This window comes from Lemur catta, chromosome 1 (assembly GCF_020740605.2).
Source record: "Lemur catta isolate mLemCat1 chromosome 1, mLemCat1.pri, whole genome shotgun sequence".
Classification (NCBI taxonomy): Eukaryota; Metazoa; Chordata; class Mammalia; order Primates; family Lemuridae; genus Lemur; species Lemur catta.
The window spans coordinates 274,839,888-274,862,016 of NC_059128.1; positions in this window are offsets into that span (position 1 = coordinate 274,839,888).

Sequence of the window (22,129 nt, forward strand, 5' to 3'; positions counted from 1 at the left end):
GATGGGAAAGTACCCGGCCTATCCAGCTATTTTGAAAGCCAGTGAATCACACTTAGGATCAAGGGGATTGTGCATACACAGAGTCTACTGCTGTTGGGTGTTTAGTTTCAGCAACACAGATGCATAAATTCTACTATATGAGAATAGCAAAACGGATCTCAGTTCAAATCCTGATTCTGTTACCTTCTTGTGCATTATTTAAACTTTATGAGCTTCAGTTTCCTTATCTGTAAAGTGGAAATAATGATACCTTGTAGAACGGTTGAGGTGAGGACTAAATGAGATCATACATGTGGACAGGATGCCAAAGAATGGGGGAGGGGAAGGCTGGCCAGTGATACACCAGGTGCCTCAACTTCCCAGAGCAACCGTGGCTAATCCAATGGATTGGCGTATTCAACCTCTGTTCCAACGCCTTTCTCTCTTGCCTGCCTCTACTATAGAGACTGGAAAGCTACAATCCTCAACTCAGCAGAGTATCTTGCAGCTGGGATTCCAGATATGATTTAAGTTTTGTTAATTATTTATACTTGATTTAGAACATAGTCACATGGAGGGTGGACCATGAGACTTTGGGAATTGAGTGAGATGAGAGAGAAGAGAGTATTGGGCATATCTTGCTGGCAGGGGTCTCAGGATGGCATGGCCTGGGAACTAGCTGCTGTGGGGGTGGCTTTCTGATTGAGTTGCTTCCTGCTTGTGGCAGATGTGGCATGATTCTGAGTGTCACTGGCTTCGTGTTGGAGAATGTGTCCTCTTCATCCAGAAACTTCCTGATTGTGGGAGAGGCAGCAGCTTCTTGGATGGCCCAATTCTATGGTGACTTTGAGAGTTCATCCCAGAGTCCATTTCTTCCAATGACTCAAGGAACTACCTGTATGTCTTCAGAAAATCCTAGCTGGTTTAAACCAGCTAGAGTGGACTCTGTTGTCTATAACTAAGAACACAGAAAGACACACCAGTGCCTTAGTTCTGGCCAATACAAGGTAAGTGGAAGTTTGCTAGTACTGCCTCTTCCACTTTAAGGACTAAGATAAATGACAGTGAGTATTTAGTGTAAACTGGGCACATACAAAGCAGTCAATAATGGTAGCTATTATAATTATTACTCTTTGTCACTTTATTCATGACCCGGATACCTTCCTAGACCTTGCTTAGTGAGGCACTGGGCTTAAGGCAGAGATGGGGGGACAGGTACCTCCCTGGAAACCCGAAGGCCAAGCACGTAGCCACTGACAAAATGCTGCTGCGTCTTTGTGTGTGGCACGTTAAACATTTACCATAGGTTTTATCTCTCCCTATCATTTTAAAGCATGTACTTCCATTTGTTCTTTGTGTTAACTGGGTCATGTCATTTAAGTTGATTTAGCAAAAATGAATGTTGGGAAAACTAATAAAACCACACCTTAGACTGCCTGATTTGCTCAGCTGCGGAGCCAACGGGTGGTGGACAAGTGTTTGTTCGTGATGGGATTGAATTCTAGTTTTGTCCTTGACTAGTTTTTGTTTCCTTTCTTTTTTAATCACGAAAGCCACGTAGGTTCCTGAGAGCACATTTAGATAATAGCCAGTGTGTTAAGTAAAAGGGAAAATCTGCACCCACCTTTCCAATCTATCTTGAAGAAATGACATCTAGTGTGAGTCTGCATTGAAGTAAATCTTGCTTTGTTTTCAAACTTTATCAATTGCTTTGATTGTTAATGAACATGCCCTTTACCACAAGGCCTCAAATTCCACTATTTCCAACTCCACCTACGTAACTGCCGTGAAATCACTACCAGTAGATTCTATGACTGTCTCTTCCGTCCTGTGCAACTTCAGGAGCCATCGCAGGTTCTCCCGTCCCTTCCCAACCCCTTCTTTGGCAACTTCAACTTGTTGCAGGGTGTGGACATTCATGTCCTCACCTAGTGGCCTTGAAGTGCCCTAGACCTTGCTGTCCACACAGAGCTCTGTGTTTATTTTTTTTCCTACGCTGCCCCCTGCTCCATTCTCACAGAAACCTCCAGAAAACTGGCTTTACCTTGTCTCTTTCATCCGTCCTTGACTCCATCACCCACTGCCTCCATGCTGCCCCACCCCCACTCGGGAACCCCCCCCCCATGACCTTTGCTCTCTGCTCCATGCCAGGCCCCCTGGGTCACCCGCGCCACCCGCTTTCTCAGCTCCTACCCTCAGGGTACAGGCACTCACGGGAAAAATGCAAAGAACCAACTGTTCCTACAGCTGGGCTTCAAATGAACCCCTGACGCTATCCCACAAGTCTTCCAGCCAGCTCTTGCCCCGAGGCTCTGATAACTCTTCTCCACGTGTGTCAAATACTCGCTGCCATCAGTGTTCCCATCCTTGTGGGAAGGCCGAGCCACAGAGGGGAGCCAGGACCAGGCTGGGCTATTGTACCATCGTGCTCTCGCCAACGCTCTTCTTCTTAAACCATAAACATCTTGGATCAGGCACTCTGTAGGCACCACTTCAGATCCTTTCAGCCACACCTGTCTTTAATTCCAGCCACCACGTGTGGAGACCAGCCCTGCCTCTGAATGGCTGCATGCAGAGGCAAACCTCGTGCCCCGCATCCTAAAGACTCTGTCTTCCCTGTGGCTTGGGACGCTGCAGGCACCGCCGGCCACCCTGGGAAGTGCACCCTGAAGCATTGGGGAGTTAATGCCTCAATGCAGTGCTGCTTTGACCAATGCGGATTGAAGCTGACCCATAAACACCTCCTCCTTTCTCACACCAGACAGGCTGTCCTGAGACATGGTCATTTGGCTCCTCAGGTGGCCCATGGGATCAAGCACCTCAGTGACAGACTTTGTGCTGCCTCTCACTGCTGCCCTCTCCCTCACTCCTGTTTCTGAGTATCTCTGTTCTGCTCTCCAGGGAAATCAGGCTGAGACACATCCTTTATTATTTCCTGATTCTAAAATAAATTCTTTTACCTGTGAGCTAAAACTAGCCCTTCCCAACTCCTGAGAGAGCTTCTACTATAATAGAATGATAGCCTCACCTCTTCCAGTAAACAGTCTTTAAATTTTTTTTTTATTTTTAATTTTTTATAGAGGCAGGGTCTCACTATGTTGCCCAGGCTGGTTTTGAACTCCTGGCCTCAAGTGATCCTCCCACCTTGGCCTCCCAAAGTGCTGGGATTACAGTTGTGATAGTTTTAAGGAATGTATCCTGAGAGCTTCAGAAATCCCACTTTTTGGAGTATCCCACATATATATAATTACCTCCATAAAATGGTGAGAAGAATGCCTGAAGCATCAAAGTGATATTTCAGTCCCCCTGGGAGGTTTTCTAAAGTACTGAAGTAATTTGTCACCGTGCATCACCTTAATAGCTACATTATCCACGAGCTTATCTGGATCTATTAAAACAAAGCAGCAGAGTCCCTATCATTCCACGACAGTTACAGCACGTACAGAGACTAGGAGAGAGTAACGAGGCATGATCTGAGACAGATGTTGGGCAGCTGGCTAGCGATGCTCTCCAAATAAGTGACTCACTTCCGTACTGCAGTTTCTCAGCAGATGTGATTCCAATGTGCCTTGGCAAAATTTAAAAATTACTACATGTCTTGGATCGTGGGGATCAATGTCAAGTGGTAAGAACCATGAATGTTAGAGCCATAAAATGCCAGGCACCTACTGTACTTTCTATCTCTTAATCTCTACTGTCTGCACTTTGGGCTTCAGATGTGCACAACCTCCTCATCCTGAAACAAATAAACCTTCACTCGACTGACTCTACAGTGCCACTTAGCTCTCATCCTATTGTCACATCCTATTGTTACATAGATCTGCTGGAACTTCACTCTGCAGGTCCTCCCAGGACTTGCTTTTCAAATCTAGTGACTCCCTCTAAACCTTCCTCTACTTCCTCTCTCTGTGGTAGGTGACCATTAGCCAACCTTTCCTAGGTCCTCCGTTGTCATCCGTGATTCTATCATTTTTTTTCTGGTGTGTCTCTTGTTTTAATTGATCATGTTCTCTCTCTGTCTCTCCTTCCTTTGAGCACTACTGAAAGTGCAGTCCTTGACTCTGATCTTCTTCATGTGTTCTTGTCACTTGTTTCAATTATACGAGGGTCACCCCCACTTGGAGAACAAACTCAACACTGACAACTAGAAATAGGTTCATCTTCTTGATGTTTGGTAACTTGTTCTCAGTCTGGATCCTTCCAGAGATGATGGGCTTATCTCCTTACATGACAGCTTTTTTCACTTTTGGAGAGCTCTTCTATGTAAAAGGGTTATGTACAGCTGAACTTGGCTCCTAGTAATTTGGAGGCATTGACTGTTTTTCTGCCCTCCCAAGTAACTCTTCCTTCTGCTAACCCTTAGCAACACTGTGTCAACTCATAGGAAGCTTCTCTTAGTCACTCAGACCCGAAGTCCAGAAACATTTTGATCTTCCTTCTCCTTTAATCCACCGAACAAACAAATCACCAAGTACTGCAAATCGTATTTTGAAATCTCTCCTGCAGAAATAGAATGTTTCAAGGCAGAATAATAAAATTACCACAGAAATAATAACTTATCTCATATTAATTTGTAGAGCTAATGCAATGGTGATTTTAAAAATCCAATGGTGACTCATACAAGTATCAAAAGAGTTGATGCAAGTATTCTGAAGTTCAACTGAGGTAATAAAGAAGGAATATTCCAATAATTAAGAGTGATAAGGGGAGATTAGTTATATGAGTTATTAAAACAGTCATTAAAATAGTGTGGTACTGACATGGACATAGATCAATGGAACAGTTTAAGCAATCCAGAATTACAGTCTATTAAATATAAAAATTTGATAAGCTGGGTACAGTGGCATGCACCTGTATTCCCAGCTACCTGGAAGGCTGAGGTGGAAGGATCACTTGAGCCCAGGAGTTCGGGGCTAGCCTGGGTAACATAGTGAGACCGTACCTCTAAATAATAATAATAAAAATTTGATACATAAAAGAAGGCAATACATATCAATGAGGAGATTAAAGACTGCTCAGCAATGATTTGGAATCACTGGCTATGAATTTGGAGGAAAATCCAAATATAGATTATCACTGTATATTGAATGAAGTAAATTTGGGACTAACGAATTTAAAAAAACATAGAAAAATAGGAAGAAAACTAACTGAATAGTGATTAAATCTCTAGAACACTGAGAAACTTTAAAGATAATAAGTACTGATTGAGTATCCCTTATCCAAAATGCTTAGGACCAGAAGTGTTTGGGATTTTTGGGCTTTGACATATTTCAATATACATAATGAGATATCTTAGGGAGGAGACACAAATCTAAACATGAAATTTATTTATGTTTCATATATACCTTATACACATAGCCTGAAGCCAATTTTGTGCTGTATTTTTAATAATTCTGTGCATGAAACAAAGTTTTGTGTGCATTGAACCATCAGAAAGCAAAACGTGTCACTATCTCAACCACCCATGTGGACAATTTTTGGTTGTTTGGCATCACTATCATTCCTGTTTTTTTTTTTTTTTTTGAGACAGGTTCTCACTCTGTCACCCAGGCTGGAGTGCAGTGATGTCATCATAGCTCACTGTAACATCCAACTCTTGGGCTCAAGCTATCCCTGCCTCAGCCTCCTGAGTAGCTGGGACTACAGTTGTGTACCATCATGCCCAGCTAATTTTTTATATTTTTTGTAGAGATGGGGTCTTGCTATGTTGTCCAAGCTGGCCCTGAACTTCTGACCTCAAGTGATCTTCCCATCTCCACCTCCCAAAGTGCTGGGATTATAGGCGAGAGCCACCACACTTGGTTGGCATCACCATCATTCCTGACTTGGAATTTACATGCTACCAATAAGAATCATTTCTTATATTTATTCACACATAAGTACTTAACAGTAAAAAACATGGTGACAAAAAGATTCTAAAACTGATTGCGGTGATGGTCACGCAGTTTTGTGAATGTGCTAAAACCATTGAATTTTGTACTTTATAAGGGTGAATTGTATAGTATATGAATTATATCTCAATAAAGTTGTTTAACAAAGAAGTAATTGAAGAAATCAGAAAGGAAATGTATTAGGGCTTTCTAGAGAAACAAAACCAACAGGATGTATATAGATATATAGAAAGGGATTTATTATGAGGGGTTGGCTCACATAATATGGAGGCTAAGAAGTCCTGGATCTGCCATTTGCAAGCTGGAGGCTCAGGAAGGGCAGTGGTGTAGTTCCAGTGCAAGCCCCAAGGCCTAATACCCATAGAAGCCAACAGTATAAGTCCAGGTTTGAGTCCGAAGGCCCAAGAACTAGGAGTGCTGACATCTGAGGGCAGGAGAAGATGGCTACCCCATCTGACACACAGAGAGCAAATTCACCCTTCCTACACCACCTGTTAGCTTGTTAAGCCTGATTTTGCACAGAGCTCAGTTTGCCAAATATATGTCCAAGTGGGAGGGGACTTAGGAGATCTGGGAGATGAACTGGCCCAAATATTTAAACAACCCGTGTAATGCCATGGGTAATTTATGTGTCCAGGTGGACAGCCAGTGCTTAGGGGATTCACTGGGCTTAGTGCCTGAATCGCCACCAAACCTGTGCCTTCAGCTAAGCTGGGGCTCCGCTGGCTGCCTGCCGAAGGGCAGGTGGCTGGAATCCACTGACAGTTCACACCACGGTGTGTTCCAGGGCATCATCCAGCTCGAGGGAGAGGGCCCGGCCCAGAGGACTGTGAGGGTGCACAGTGAAGACTAGCTCCGTCATTTAAGAGAGGAGAACTCAAAGCAGGGGACTGTTCCAACATCCTGGTGCCATTCTTCACCTATGCCCCTATTTCCAGTTAGTTTTGTGCCTTGTCTAGTTACATACCCACTTCCTGATATTTGCCAAACCATCTGGACCACAAGCATCTCCATAGATTCTGCTTCAAACCACAGCTGAGCAGGCAACCTCCATACATCCCCCACCTGCCGGCAGATCTCTGACCAAGTTCTCCACCTACTGGTGACACTTAATTCTCACACAATCGGACCTCAAATCTTGCCCTCTCCAGGGCTTACCAACAATGCTTGATTCTGCAGACTGTTAGGGCAGAGAGAATGCTCACACCTCCTTCATCCCATTACTGCTAGAAATTTTAAGCTGTTAACAAAAACATTAACACCTGTTAGAGGCACTATCCATGCAGCAATAAGAGACTACTTTTGTGACAAGCCAGACCCCAATAGGATCAAACCAGACACAAGAATCAGCTTCTCATCTTAGTGAATGGGGAGTCCACTTGGCAAGAGGGTGGCAAGAAAAGGCCAGCTGCATCCCTCATTCAACCTCTTCCTAATTCTGACTTGATTTTTCCTAACATGTAGCCTTCAGCTTTAAGATTTGGTGTTGTTATAAACCTCTGCAGGTATACTGGGGAAGAAATAGCAAACCCTGGACATTTCAGATCATTAAACTATCACTTGCATGACTTGTCCAAAATAGTGTTTTCACAAACTCATGAAACCTCACTGGCTTTAGGTGACAAAACAGTTTGTGGTAAAGTTGCTATTGGATTAGTCAGAAATGAAATTTAGGGTCAATATTCAGGATTTTTTAAAAAATCAATTCTTCAGTATTTGAAATACCACTTTGTAAAAGCAAGAAATGCTGCAAATGTGTTAAACTGGCTGATAAAATTAGGATGACAGTAATAAAATTTCCAATAAAAAGCATGGTATACTAGCAAAGTTACTGCAGAAAAACCACACGTTTACTGTGGCAAAACACAAAATGTTATATTTGCATAATACACTATTGTTTTGGAAGGTGAATAATAATCCTGTACATTGCAGTTTATCAGTGTTTGAAAAATGAAGAAAAAATACTGTGGAATTAAAGGACTATTTTCAAAAAACTAAGAAGTACATGAGTGCTTGTAAAAGACGAACATATAAAAGGGCCTGCTATAAAGTTAATTAAACCTCCAAGAAGACTATTTCACTATTTCTAATTTCTGTGGCATCGTACAAGAAAAATGTGTCTCTGAATAGAAGAAGAACACATCATGCTGTCCATATTTGACACGTGGAGACTGGAGATTCTGTCCCCTCGATCAACTGGTTTCTATTGGACCCAGGATGCTCTTTGTGTGTCGGAACGCAGAAGCACAGCAAGAAGAAAGTCGACAAGAACACACGCCCATGGCATTCTTGGTGGGGGCAGTTTGGGGGTCAGGAGGGAGGGTGTACATTAATAGAGTAATTCAACTAATTTATGTTTGGTCTTTGATATGAGTGGCCCATGATCTCTTAATTTGTCCTTTCTGTGTTATATTTTTGTCATTTTTTTCTTCTTTGTAATCCTCCAATATTGAATGTCTTTTTCTTCCCTTAATTACTGGAAATTCTGCACTTTGTTAGGCGTATATATGCCAACTGGAGAGTACCTGTCCCTTGTAACTGGGTATAGCTACTTCTACAACAACAATAACAACAACTTCTAAAACAACAAAAATCTGTGTAGCACCTTAGTAAGTTTCAGGCAATGTTTTAAACACTTTGTGCATATTATTCATTTAATCTGCTCAGTGATCCTATGAGGAAGTACTATTATATATTATCCTTACTTTTCAGATTTGGAAACTAAGAAGCAGGGAGTAACTAGTCCAAGTTCACTCAGCCAGTAAGTCCCAGATCTGGGACGGGGACCCAGGTAGTCTGGCCCCAGATTCCTTCCCTACTCTGAAGTTAGACAGATAATTTTTATATTTTCTTCCCAAAGTTTTAAAGTTTTGCTTTTCACATTTGGGTTTTTAATCTATCTATAATTAATTTTGAGTATGGTATGATTTAGGTATCCATTTTTACAGGAATAATTAATTTTCCCAGTTCCATTTACTGATATGAAAATATAAAATTTATATATATGAATGAGGTGGTTTCTGAGCCCTCTATACTATTGCTATGGTCTGAATGCTTGCGTCCCCCCCAAATTCATATGTTGAAATCCTAACCCACAAGGTGATGGTATTAGAAGGTGGGGACTTTGGGAGGTGATTAAGTAATGAGAGAAACCCTCATGAACGGATTGGTGCCCTTATAAGACACTGACAAGACCAGAGTTCTCTCCTTTCCATAATGTGAGGACACAGGGAGAAGGCACCATCTATGAACCACAAAATAGGTCCTTACCAGACTCCAAATCTGCTGGCACCTTGATGTTGAACTTCCCAACCTTCACAACTGTGATAAATAAATTTCTCTTGTTTATAAGTCACACAATTTATGATATTTGGTTATAGCAACCTGAGTAGACTAAGATAGTTATACATAATTCATTCTCACTGACTACTGAAAATTATTCTATCATGTAAATATAGCACAATTCATTTACCCATTCTGTTATTGATGGGCATTTCAGTTGTATCCAAGGTTTTACTATTACAAATAGTGAGGCCATGAATATTCTTATAAATGTGTTTTGGTGAACATGTGTATACATTTCTGTTGAGTATACACCTAGGAGTGGAATTGCTGAGTTACAGAGTACGCATCTGTTTCAGCTTTAGTTGATATTGCGTGACAGTTTTCCAATGTGGTTGGACAATTTTACACTCCTACCAGTAGGGTATGAGGGTCCCAGTTGTTCTTCACCTTCTACCACACTTGATAGTGTCTTCTTCATTTTAGTTATTCTAGTGAATGTACAGAATTGTGGTCTTAGCTGACATTTTCTTTCTTTCTTTCTTTTCCTTTTTTTTTTGAGACAGAGTCTCACTCTGTCACCCAGGCTAGAGTGCCATGGCCTCAGCCTGGCTTACAGCATCCTCAAACTCCTGGGCTCAAGCTATCCTATCCCCCTGCCTCAGCCTCCCGAGTAGCTGGGACTACAGGTATGCACCACCACACCTGGCTAATTTTTTCTATTTTTAGTTGCCCCACTAATTTCTTTCTATTTTTAGTAGAGATGGGGTCTCACTCTTGCTAAGGCTGGTATCAAACTCCTGACCTCGAGCATTCCAGAGTGCTAAGATTACAGGTGTGAGCCACTATGCCTGGCCAACATTTTCTTGATAAATATCTGATGGCTATCTTCTTTGTAAAGTGACAAAATTGCCCATAATTCTGCACATTTTTACTGGGTTTCTGATATTTCAAAAATCACTTTGTAGGAGTTCTTTATATAATAAATAATTCCTTTGTTGAATACATGTATTGTAAATATATTCTCCCATGCTATGGCTTAACTTTTCACTGTAAATGGTATCTTTTGATGAATAAAACTTCTTAATTTTAATGTGCTCTGTTTTCCTTATTTTTCTTTATGATTATCACATTTCATGTGTCAGTTAAATAAATCTTCGTCTACTTCAATATTATAAAATATTTTCCTATGTTTTATTACAAAACCGTTATTGTTTTAGTAAGTTGAACCATTCGAAATTACCAATAGTCAACTTAAAGAATAGCAGTTTCATATAGTTCAACCTAACACATTTAACCAACAATCTGTCTGGAATTGAGTTTCATGTTTGGTGTGAGGCAGGGATCAAGATTTTTTTCTTTTATTCAATTGCCCAGTTGTCAGCTTTTTATAAATCAGATTATTGTACATATGTGCATCTGTTTCTCAATTCACCATTCTGTTCTGCTGGATTGTCTATTCTTGTGCCAATACCACACTCTTTTAGTTACTATAGCTTTAGCATAGGTCTTCTATAAATAGGTCCCGATGTATTCTTCTTCAAGATGACCTTGGCTACTCTTAGCCTTTTATGGTTTCACTTCATTTTAGAATCTCATGTTTAACAATTATAGCTTATATTTTAATTTTATCTTTAAAGTGATGCATAATAATTGTACACATTTATGAGGTACATATACGGTATGGTGATTCAGTCAGGGTAATTAGCATATCCATCATTTCAAACATTTATCATTTCTTTGTGTCGGGAACATTCAATATCCTCCTTCTAGTTATTTGAAACATATAACATTATTGCTAGCTATCATCATCCTATAGTGGAACTTATTCCTTCTTGATGCTATTTTATGTGATGTCCTTGAGTTTAGAATTGCTTTCTTGGTGAGTTGAATTTTATGTTAGAATGTTAGTTACCCTCTTTATTGCTATTTTGTCTAAAATTAATATGGCTATCCCAGATGTTTTTGGTTCATCTTTGCCTGGTATATCTTTAATCATCATTTTACTTTGATTATTCCCCTGTCCATATGTTTTGGATTTATCTTTGATAAATACAATACAATCTGTTTTTAATGTGGGGATTTGATTCATTAGTACTATTACTGATATATTTAGATTTGTTTTCATCATCTTACTCCATAGTGGATTCATTTCTTTATCCAATCACCTCCTTTATTTCTATTTTAAACTTTCCGAGGTTTGCTTCACCAATGTCTATAGGGCCCACCTGGTAATGCTCATCGTTCCAGTGTCACTGTCGTGGATCTGAAGACTTTACTCAGGATTTGGGGTCATCATCTTGTCTCTATTTCGACAGTGATTTCTTGATAGCATATTCCCAAAAAAAGATCATCAAATCAGCATACCACACCAGGAAGGTTTGCTAACACGAGCTTCTTGTCTTCACCTCTGTAATCTGAGTCCAGGGGGCTGGATTAAGGGAAGCTTTTGACAATGGAGTCATATATGCACGTAGACAAGAGGAAAGTACCAGTGATGATGAGGGAAACAGCAAAGTGATCACGAACTACAGGTACCTTTATTCTCTCCTTTGCTTTCCTGTCTAGCTTAGGTTTCTGGTAATTCCCATAGGAAATTAGTGCCCAATTATGTTTTCTTCAATTCACTGAAGCACAGCTTTTAAGGCAGAAAGAAGATAATAGAAACTATTCCCAGGAAAGACTAAATGTAATTCAGCTTGACAGTGAGATGGCTCTATAAATATTCAATCCGCAGTCACACCGGGCTGGCTCAAGAAAAGAAACGAGAGCGTTGCTGTTTCTGCCACTAGATGGCAGTGTTTCTCCGCTGACCAAGCCGCAGCCACCGGCCATCCGGCAAGGCCGCCAATGGCCCCTAGGAGGCGCCGCAGGCTCCCGGCACCCGCTCCCGACTCCAGAAGCCAAATGAGAAGGGATAACAAACTCCTCTTTCCCTGGAGGAAGGAGCGATGCCACAGTCCCCCGAGGCTTGTGACTAAGTTAGAATTAGGGCAGGGAAGAGAGCGAGAGAGTGGAAGAGGAGGAAGGCTACCCTCAAGTACCGCGAACACTTCCGTGAAAACACGCCGGAAGCAGATGCCTTTCCGTGGGCGCGTCTTCCGACCTCGCTTTGGATGGGAGAGTGGAGGTTTCTTTCCTTTTCTCCGTCCACTTGTCCTGGAAAGCATCTGCGAAATCGGCTGCTGCAGGGCTGACCAGGGGTCAGTTCAGCTGACGAGATGCCTACTTTGTTATGTCATTGTGTCTCTTAATTTAAAAATAAACACCCCCCCCCAACTTTTTAGACCATTTCTCTTAGCCTTGCCCCTTGTCATCAGTAGGCACTTGTGGCGATGAATGTTGGTACAGAGAAGCACTTGGCAGGCGCTGAAGCAGTACTGTGGCGTTGCTGTGTGGTCATGCTGGGTCATCAAAAATGATGCTGTCAGCCCCCTATCCATGAAGGGGTTGTATTTTTAAATTTTTGAAACTCAAACTACATTTTCTAGTTAAACTGTGGCTTAGTTTTCTGAGTTAACCCATAATATTACTTCCTATTTTATCCTGTCCCTTTATCATTTGGGTCATCTATAGTTATTACAAAAAAAGATAAATATAGAAAAAAATGGTCATTTCTCCAAATTCCATCCCCATATACAACCGTGTTTGTATTAACAGCTAATAAATACTTGTTAATTAATCGGTTAGTTGAAGTCAAGCCCCCCAGGCCTCAGTTTTTCCCAGGTAAAATGTCAGTCCCCAAATCTGTCACTTGCCTTCTTCACAAGCTCATATCTGCACTATGGAAAAGAACCAAAGATGCAGTATTGGGCACCAGATCTGGATAAACCATCGTGGCTGGACGTATTTCAGGCCAAAAGTTGAAACTGGATTCTTGGTTTTGGAGAGCTCATTGGTGACAGAATCCTGCAAACATTTTTGTTTTTTTTTTTTTTTTGAGACAGAGTGTCACTTTGTTGCCCGGGCTAGAGTGAGTGCCGTGGCATCAGCCTAGCTCACAGCAACCTCAGACTCCTGGGCTCAAGCGATCCTACTGCCTCAGCCTCCCTAGTAGCTGGGACTACAGGCATGAGCCACCATGCCCGGCTAATTTTTTTGTATATATATTTTTTAGTTGGCCAGATAATTTCTTTCTATTTTTAGTAGAGACGGGGTCTCACTCTTGCTCAGGCTGGTCTCGAACTCCTGACCTCGAGCGATCCACCCGCCTCGGCCTCCCAGAGCTAGGATTACAGGCGTGAGCCACCGCGCCCGGCCTTGCAAACATTTTTGTACCTAAATGTTGGTTGTTTTAAAACTCAAGTTGGTTCCTCTACATGATATGGTCTTTTACTCTCCACCTTGGGAAATTTTCATTCTTTTAAAAATGATCTCAATGCTGTATAAAAGCTCATGTTTTCCATAAGGAAACATGAAAAATGTTCAGACTACTTTACCAGTAGTCAGTGCAAATGGCAGCAACTTGTATAGTTAGCCAACATGTTTGAAAATGAAATTTTGCGTGTGGGTGAGAGCTTGTGAAAATGCTACATCTATATGTAGCCAGTTACAATGTATGCAAATTGGTTCAACCCTTTTGAAAAGTGTGTAGTCATTCAGATCTAAGAACTATAAAAAGATTTATATTTTTTGATCCAATAATCCTACTTTTTGGGATCTATCTTAGGCAAAGAATCCAAAAGAAGTTGAATGCTATGTGCTTGAAAGTGTTCACTATAATCTTTATTTTTAGTATTGAAAACTTGGAAACAAGCTAATAATAGCTGCTACTTGTGTGGGTTCTGCAGTTCAGAAACAGCTGTCACAGACATCATCTCCTTCCGTGGCCCTGGGAGGTAGGCACTGTTGTTACCATCACTTCATAGAGGAAGAGATTCATGTTCAAAGTGGTTAAGGTACACAGATCACATTGTGGGAAAAAAATGCAGAACAGAGCTGAGGTTTTCTGATTCCAAAGGCTGAGCTGTCTTGCCTGTGGCGTGATGTTCCTTTACAGACATGTCCAACAGCAGGGTAAAAGTTAACTGTATGAACTTGATGAAGTAAATGTCTAGCCATTAAAATAGTCATTGTGAAAGTGATATAGCAACACATTAAAAATACTTGGCTAAAAAAAAAGGTACAGCCCTCCCCTCCCCCGGCGTCTTTGCTGTAATTATTGTATAAAATTAGATAGCAGTAGTACTTAGGAAGCAGAAGGGAAAGGAAAAAAATGAAAGTCATTGAAAGTTCCCTTTTATTTTAGTATCACTGTGCTTATAATTTCATATTGCTTTAAACCATCTGTCACCCTTTGGCTCTTTGATGGAATCATACTTTCCTTAGGAAAAATAACATATATAGAAACTCATTTCACTGGTTGCACTTACTTTGAGAACTAAATATGAAACTGCCTGGACATCAAAATAAGGCTTTGCCTAGAATTATGGATTCATAGAGTGACAAAGGCCTATGAAGGATGGGCCGGTGCTTGTAGCAGAGGCTGGGCCCGGCAGTCCCCAGCCCGTGTACTGGCTGTTTCATCTCCATGACACATGAAGCGAACCTTGTGTGCAGCACTGGGAGGTGGGACCTCCTTGTGAGGCTGACAAAAGAGAGGTGGGCTTGCCAAGAGGACTCAGGTGCCGGGAGGCTGGAGGAGTCTCCGCTATGTTCAGCGCCGGAGATCAGATGCTGGATCACAGAGGGAATGTTCCTGCCATCCTCCCCTGCTCTCAACCTCGGCTCATCAGGACATCCACAAGGCTCCTTCCCCAAAATACTGACAGGGGCCTATTCATCGCCCCCACAGCTGACACTGCAACCCACACAAAGTGGCTTCAGGAGGTTCGTGGAAACCAGGTAATAGAAGGAGTCAAGGACCAACACTTCAAAAATGCCTCAGGGGTCTGGGGCAGGGGAAAACCACCTCCTAACCCTACTCCAGTCTCAGCTCTACCTGTAGCTGGTGCTCATTTCTTTTCTCGTGCCTTCTACTGACCAAGCACTCTGTGTTTTGCTGCACATTTCAGTCTAGCTAGTTTTCTGTCTTTTCCAGACAAGACATGTTTGACAACCCAAAGTAAGTGATTGAGGCAAAGATCTCAATTGATGGGGGGTTATTAAGCCAAAGTTTGAGGATGCTCCCGGGAAAAACACAAACTGCAGCTGGATCTGTGACTGTTTTGCTGAAGGGGGATTGGGGAACTTCAGTATTTAAGGGGAAGGACATACGAAAGGGAAAAGAGGAGGAGGGTGGGCAGTGGGGCAAAATGGCTACCTTCTGTGAGGCCTTCACAGTCTACATTTTACATAAGATAAGGTGAATGTTTGAAGAGAAAGGAGAGTGAAGAAGAATCAGTTATGTGGGAGTCCCCTGGATAAGTGGAAGAATGATGGGTCTCGTCTAGTCCCTGTTCCACACCTGGGAGGATAAACTTACAACCACCATTATTAGTGTGGAATCAAACAAACTTAGTTTTAGGAGCTAGATGTAGCCTGTAGACCTAAAGCTACAATTTGCATGTCCTTGCTTATGGGAGGAAGCAAGGAATTTCCTGATGAATGGTCTGTGGGGGCAGCCCTTGTAGATGCCTGAGGCCTTTTACCTTTCTGTGGGGACCTGGCTGATGCACCATGTTGCCAGCTAGTCATTTGGAAGGGGACGTTGCACGACTCAGCCTCCAGGCTTGACCTTCCCTTTTGCATAAGGAGTTGGGGTTGGGGTGGTCCTGAGATTTTTATTTTCTTTTACACATTGTATCAGGCAGCATCATTTGCAGTAGCCTGGCCATGAAACTGACGTGGATATGTAGTTCTCCTTCGTTACTGAGGGCATGCCTTTTCTGGAGCATCCAAATGGAACCTGCCAGGATGCCATCAGACTAAGCTGGTATATGGACTCAGCTTAGTGTTCCCTCAGTCTGACATACTGGATCACAGCAGGTTGGACAAAAATGTTGAAAGGTTGGGGAGAAAATTGTATGGAAATAGTACCTGGTAGAAAGGGATACAAACGTTTTAGACCCACTGCTTAGATCTAGATGTTTATCAAATTATTCGTTTGCTTTTTTAAAGGAAAATATTGTTTAGTGCCTTCAAAATAGGAGGCAGTCAGTAAACACATGCTGCAGGTTGAATAAATGAGTGACTTAAGGAAATCAGAGCACGAACTCTCATGCCAGGTTGTCTGCACTTTGTCACTTGCTACCTGTGTGACCTTGAACAAGTTACTTATGCTCAGTTTCTTCCTCTGAAAAATGGGGATAATGATGATGATAATAATAGTACTTGCCTCCCAGGGTTGTTCTGAGGAATTGAAAGCATTAATACATGCCACACTGTTTGATTAACATCTATTACAGAATACACTCTATATAAAGTGTGAACTACAATTATTATTATTTGGTTATATTAACAGCAAATAAATCCTAGAGGTGTATTAGCAGTGTTCCCTTTCCAACAATGTCAAAAAGAATAGAAATATCAGTATAGAAATGGATAATTCTGATTCTTTCTTTATCAGAAGGTACAATTCTAAACAAAATATTAGCATATAGAATTCAAGAGTTTATTAAAATGAAAAAATCATAGGAATGCAAGAATGGTTTGACATTATGAAATTTATTATCATAATTCACTATATTAATAGGTCATAGGAGGAAAACCCCATAATTATATTTTTAGTGGCCCAAAGAGCTTTTTATCAAAATTCTACAGCCATTTTTTATTTAAAAAGTTTTAATTAGGAATAGATTCTGGACACAATAAATAAACATGTAAACATATACACACATATTAATTGAAAAACTATAATGATGCTAAATGGTAAAATGCTAGAACCATTTTTCCATTATCAAAGATAAGATAATATTGACCACCATGGAAGTAATTTTTCACTTGATCCTGTGAAAAGGCCAAGACGAAATGGAAACTATTTTTAATACTGTTCTGAGAGTACTAGCTAATGCAATTAGATAAGAAGAAAAAAAGCTATAATTGTGGGGAGCAAATCATTTGCAGATGATATTATCTAACTCTAAAATTAATAAAAATCAATTACAAAGCTGTTAGAAACAACAATATAACTAAGTAAAGTACCTGGTTACAAGGTTAGTTATACAAAAATTAATAGGTTTTCTATGCATAAATATAGCAGGATGAAATTGATCTCATCCAAGTCCTACAGGCTGGGTGATTTTTTTTTCCTCTGCAAACCAGACCTCCTCTGCTTCTGAGCAGTGATCTGTGACAGGATGAGTTTCTGTTGGATCAGCTGAAGTGGTGCCTTGGACAGCAAGACAATTCTTCATCAAGACACACCTTTGAGTTGCCTACGATGGCCTGCTGGCAGGGACTAAGCGTGTGACTGTTGTATGTATGCCATGTGTATCAAATCAGTCTTTGTAGTTGTTCAAATAAAGAGGATTAGTCAGAGTTCTAGGGAGATATACAGATTAGGTCCAAAGAAGCAGAGTTTACCTGGCTTCATGCATCGGTTAACCTGGCTGAGATGTACTTCCTTGTTGTAGCATGTGTATCTTAGTCACAGATTTAATCAATTCTTTATGGTACTAGACCTCTTGTATCCATGAAGAAAGAAGATATTCTTTTTAAAATTTTTTTATTTCAAAACAGTAAAAGGGTACAATTGTTTTTGTTACATGGATACCTTTCATAATGCTTAAGTTGGGGCTTTTAGTGTGCCCATCACCTGAAAGGAAAGAAAATATTCCATCATTATCTTAATAGCATATCTAATACAGAGTGGCAGTACAACCCAAGCAGAAAGTTATTTCTCAGACCATTAAATTTATACATAAACTTTAAATACCATATATTGCTTTTAAGTTTACTTTCGGATCTTTTGCTATCAAACCTAACAAGTTCAATATTATGATTAGCTCTATATAATAGTTTATTTTTCCCTCTAAAATGTGTTTTAAGGGCTGAGGCTGTATTTGACATTTTTGAAACTATGTGATTTATTCTTATTTATTCTCCACGATCAAATATACATTATTCAAAGACATGCTACCTTTTTCACGTGCTAGCTGGCTAGGGAACATATAACTTGGTAAGTGATATACAGCTTCATCCACAAACCCCGAACCCCTAATATTGTGTGCTCACATACATCCTTAGTATAAGAGGAATTCTGCTATGACACATACACTGACACAACAGGCACATTGATGTTTGTAAAATCTTTTAATTTAACAAAAGCCAATCATTTAGAAAAGAGCTAAAGATGTATTGTAAAAATCAGCTTGAGGAATTCTGAGTTATTTAATATTTCTTTGACAACAGATACTTGATAAATATGTAAGAGGCAAAAATAACTGTAAAATAGAAAACCATTTGGTTTTGTTTTCCCTGCATGTATTGTACCATATAAACAAGGGGAAGTGAGACTCAATTTTGCCATAAAAGAATCCTTTACTGGAAGCAAATCCAACTTTTTAGAAAAATGAATTTATGGGCATTATTACCTTTCTAAAAGGATTCTTTATTTTACCACAGGAGCCTGGTACTAAGCTCTTTAATATAACTAAAAGCATTTAATTTATACAATTAAAAGTACATAGATCTATTTGAAAGCCCATTCAATAATTTTTTTGGTTAAAATTTTTCTGGAAGATACATTCTTATTAATACTTCCCTTATTTCTACCTTCTCTTTTATTGGGCTTGTGATCAACTTTTAAGAAATTGTAAAATAAAAGTATATACAATAAAATTACCTAACATTCCTATGTTGAGTTTTTAGTTTCTTTCATTTATTCATTCATTCTTTCATTCAACAGACATGTATTGCAAACCTCCCACATGACAGGCATAAGTGCCCTGGGGTTATAGAAGTGAACAAAGTTCCTGTCCTCATGGAGTTTACATTCTGATTCTGGTGGAGATAAGAAAATGGTGACTTTAAAAATTTTTAAAGTCAATCGGATGCTGAGTTTGTCATAAAAAAAGAAAGAAAAGAGAGAAAAGAAAAAGATACAGTTCAACACATGTATCTACCTAATCTACATCCTTCTTGAAAGTAGGCTGGGTACTAACCCCCCATCATCAATCATTTGGGCATTCTGTGATGACGGTGTTATCTCCTTAATTGCATTGCACAAATGGAAAAAAATCCTTTCCAATTGCCATTCCCATCTGATGAGTCATCTGGTGGGAGCAATGAGCTGTTAGAATTTGCCATCAGCTTCATACCAGTGTAAAGGCCACACTGGGAAGAACATTTGCTTTGGTGTCAGAGGAACCACCTTTCAAACTTGCCTCTCTATGATATTGGGACAGTTACTTGATTTCTCTGAGCCCATTTTCCCATGTGCTAAATGGGCATATTAATCCTCCCTTAAAGGAGTATCATCCAGATTAATGAAAAATAATCAGTGTGTAGTACCTGGCAGGTGGGAGTTCCCCTACCCGAGCTTCCCATTTAATGGCAGATGTGGATGAGAACCCAAATCACCTCACTCTGGGGCCAGTTCTTCTCTTGTACCATGTTCGCATTTAGTAATCTCTGGTGATTGTACTTACATAACAAGACAATAGATATTTTCATCATTTATTAGGAAGACATTGAGCTCTATGTTGTGCTACCTCTCTGACCCCTTAGGGCCTCAGTTTCTCCATATGTAAGATGAGGGAGTTGGACAAGGGTCCAAGTCTCTTCCAATCATGCACTTCTGTGAGTCCAGGTACGGTGGCCAACGGCGCTGGTTTGCCTGGCACCGAGGAGTTTCCCTGGACACTTTCAGTGCTAAAACTGGGAGAATCCGGGGAAACTGGGATGGTTGTTCACCCTAACTCCAGGCTTTTGGTTTATGCCATCAGCGCCCTGCTATACCATTGGATACCTGAGATTGAATATAACCCTGCAAATGAATTCAAGCGTGGAGTTAGCAAACAAATCAAGCCCCAGCATGTGGCCTAACCGCCTCTTCATTCATCCTCTCTTCTGTCTTTGCACTCTTCTATCTGGATGCTGTTTTGCAAACCTGTTTTAATCCTCTATTGCCATGGTTTAGTTTTGGTAGCTGGCTTGACGTCTCTGTTTACCTTGGCGGGAAGAAACCAGAATTTCCATAATCTCACCGCCTGGCCTTGTCAGAGATATTCTCCAGTGGATGTAAATGCAAGTTTCTTCTCCCACTTCTCCTCATTCTCTTTATTTCGATTCTCTGTCTCACTATTATTATCACTATTACCAAAAGGCAGTCACCTCTGTGCGACCCACAACAAAATGAGCTCTCAGAGTGCGATGTTTTGATCGTGAGCGGAGGCTGCACACCTTGCGGCCGGTCCCTGGCGAGGAGACGGGCTCTGCCAACCCCAGCTGAGATATCACTTAACAGTGCCGACTCTTCAGGGGCAGGGCCGGCTCAACATGTTTACAAGATGTGTAGCTATTAGCAACATCTTACAGCTCAGCTAATTAACGGGGAGAGCGGCTGATGAGGCCCAGCTCTAAAGCGGGCCAAATTGCATCAGTGTTTGGGCTTTAGATTGATACCAAAAAATAACTCACCGCAGGTGTGTTTTGAGTAGCACCTTCCCCCACAGGGTGGTTGTTTGCTACGCTCCAGCTACAGCAGATCCCAAAGTGGCCTCCAGGGTTAGGAGTTTATTAAGGTCATTAGAATTGGGTAAGTGTAGCCAGCATTCAGCTGAGCGGTAAAAACTGCACACACGTGCGCCAAGTCCCGTAAATCCTGTACCAGGAGCAGCCCGGTCATTAGGTCCTGCCCCTGCCACAGTTAAGGACTTGGCCTAAGCCTTGTCATGGCTGAACCCACCCTCCACACTGAGACACACACGTTTTCCTTTAAGATGACCCTGTTCTTCAAGCAGGAACAAAATGTTTCCCTCACTTTTATAATGAAGTCTTTCCATGCTGAATTTTCTTAATCAGATCAGTAGATGAGTTATATTTCTTATAAAATCACCCTTTACCTATGGCTTCTTTAGCGGATAATGACCTGAACAATTGTTGATTCAACTTCTGCTATTTGAAGTTTTCAAGCTTTCATTTAGTTAAGAAAAATAATTTGGAATTCTGAAGTCACTTAAATTGCTACTCATGGATTTTATCTTCTACCTAGTTATTTCTTGCTTTTTGCCCCCTGGTGGAAAGGTGGTGAGTTCTACCATCTCCATTTCATGAAGGGTGAAGTAGCACCCCTATGATACTGTATGATCCTACTAGAGTTAAATAAAATCAGGATAAAAAACCAGTACATCGCAACTGTGAGGGTAAAAGACTGTGCTATTTTTGAGGTATTGTCACCGGGGTGAAGTTACTGGAGCATTTTGACTCATTCTCAGTGTTGTCGAGGAGATTCCAATATCCCTGGGAAGTTGACCGGGCACCATACAAGATCCCTTTCAGGGACTAGAATATACCAGTAATGATGGCTACTCTTGGACAGAAGGGGAAGGTTGGTAAGAAGGGTGAGTTGACAAGACTTTCACTTTTTATTTTTATACCCTCCAGCAGATTTCAAAAAATTAAAAAAACAGTCATGTCTTGTTGTGGAATAATAATAATAACATCTTTTTTAAGGCTGTGATCCAAATGTTCCCTGTTCTTTTGGTTGTTTGCCTCTAAGCAGAGCTAGAAGGAGGCTATGGACAGTGGGCTGTCCCCTGGTGGTCGTGGCAACTGTGAGGTCAGAAGGGACAAAGGGTCACATACAAACTGGAAAGTAGAAGGTGCCCCATGGCAATCTCCAGCCCTGTACCAAGGTTGGTCAAACCCTCTTATTTTGGGAGCACTTTGGGGACAGGGGTTAGAGAACTGCTGCAGCTGGAAAGGAGGAAGATGGCTAAAGCCAGTTGCTGCCTTTGACACCAATCCACCCTGAGCCTACAGGGGTGCTGTGAGGCTCGCTACTTGCTAATTCCGCATTGGCGAGCACCATGTTCCTTGGAGGAAAGGCCAGCCTCGTAAATGCAAATGACAACCAAACATTGCTCCTAATATTG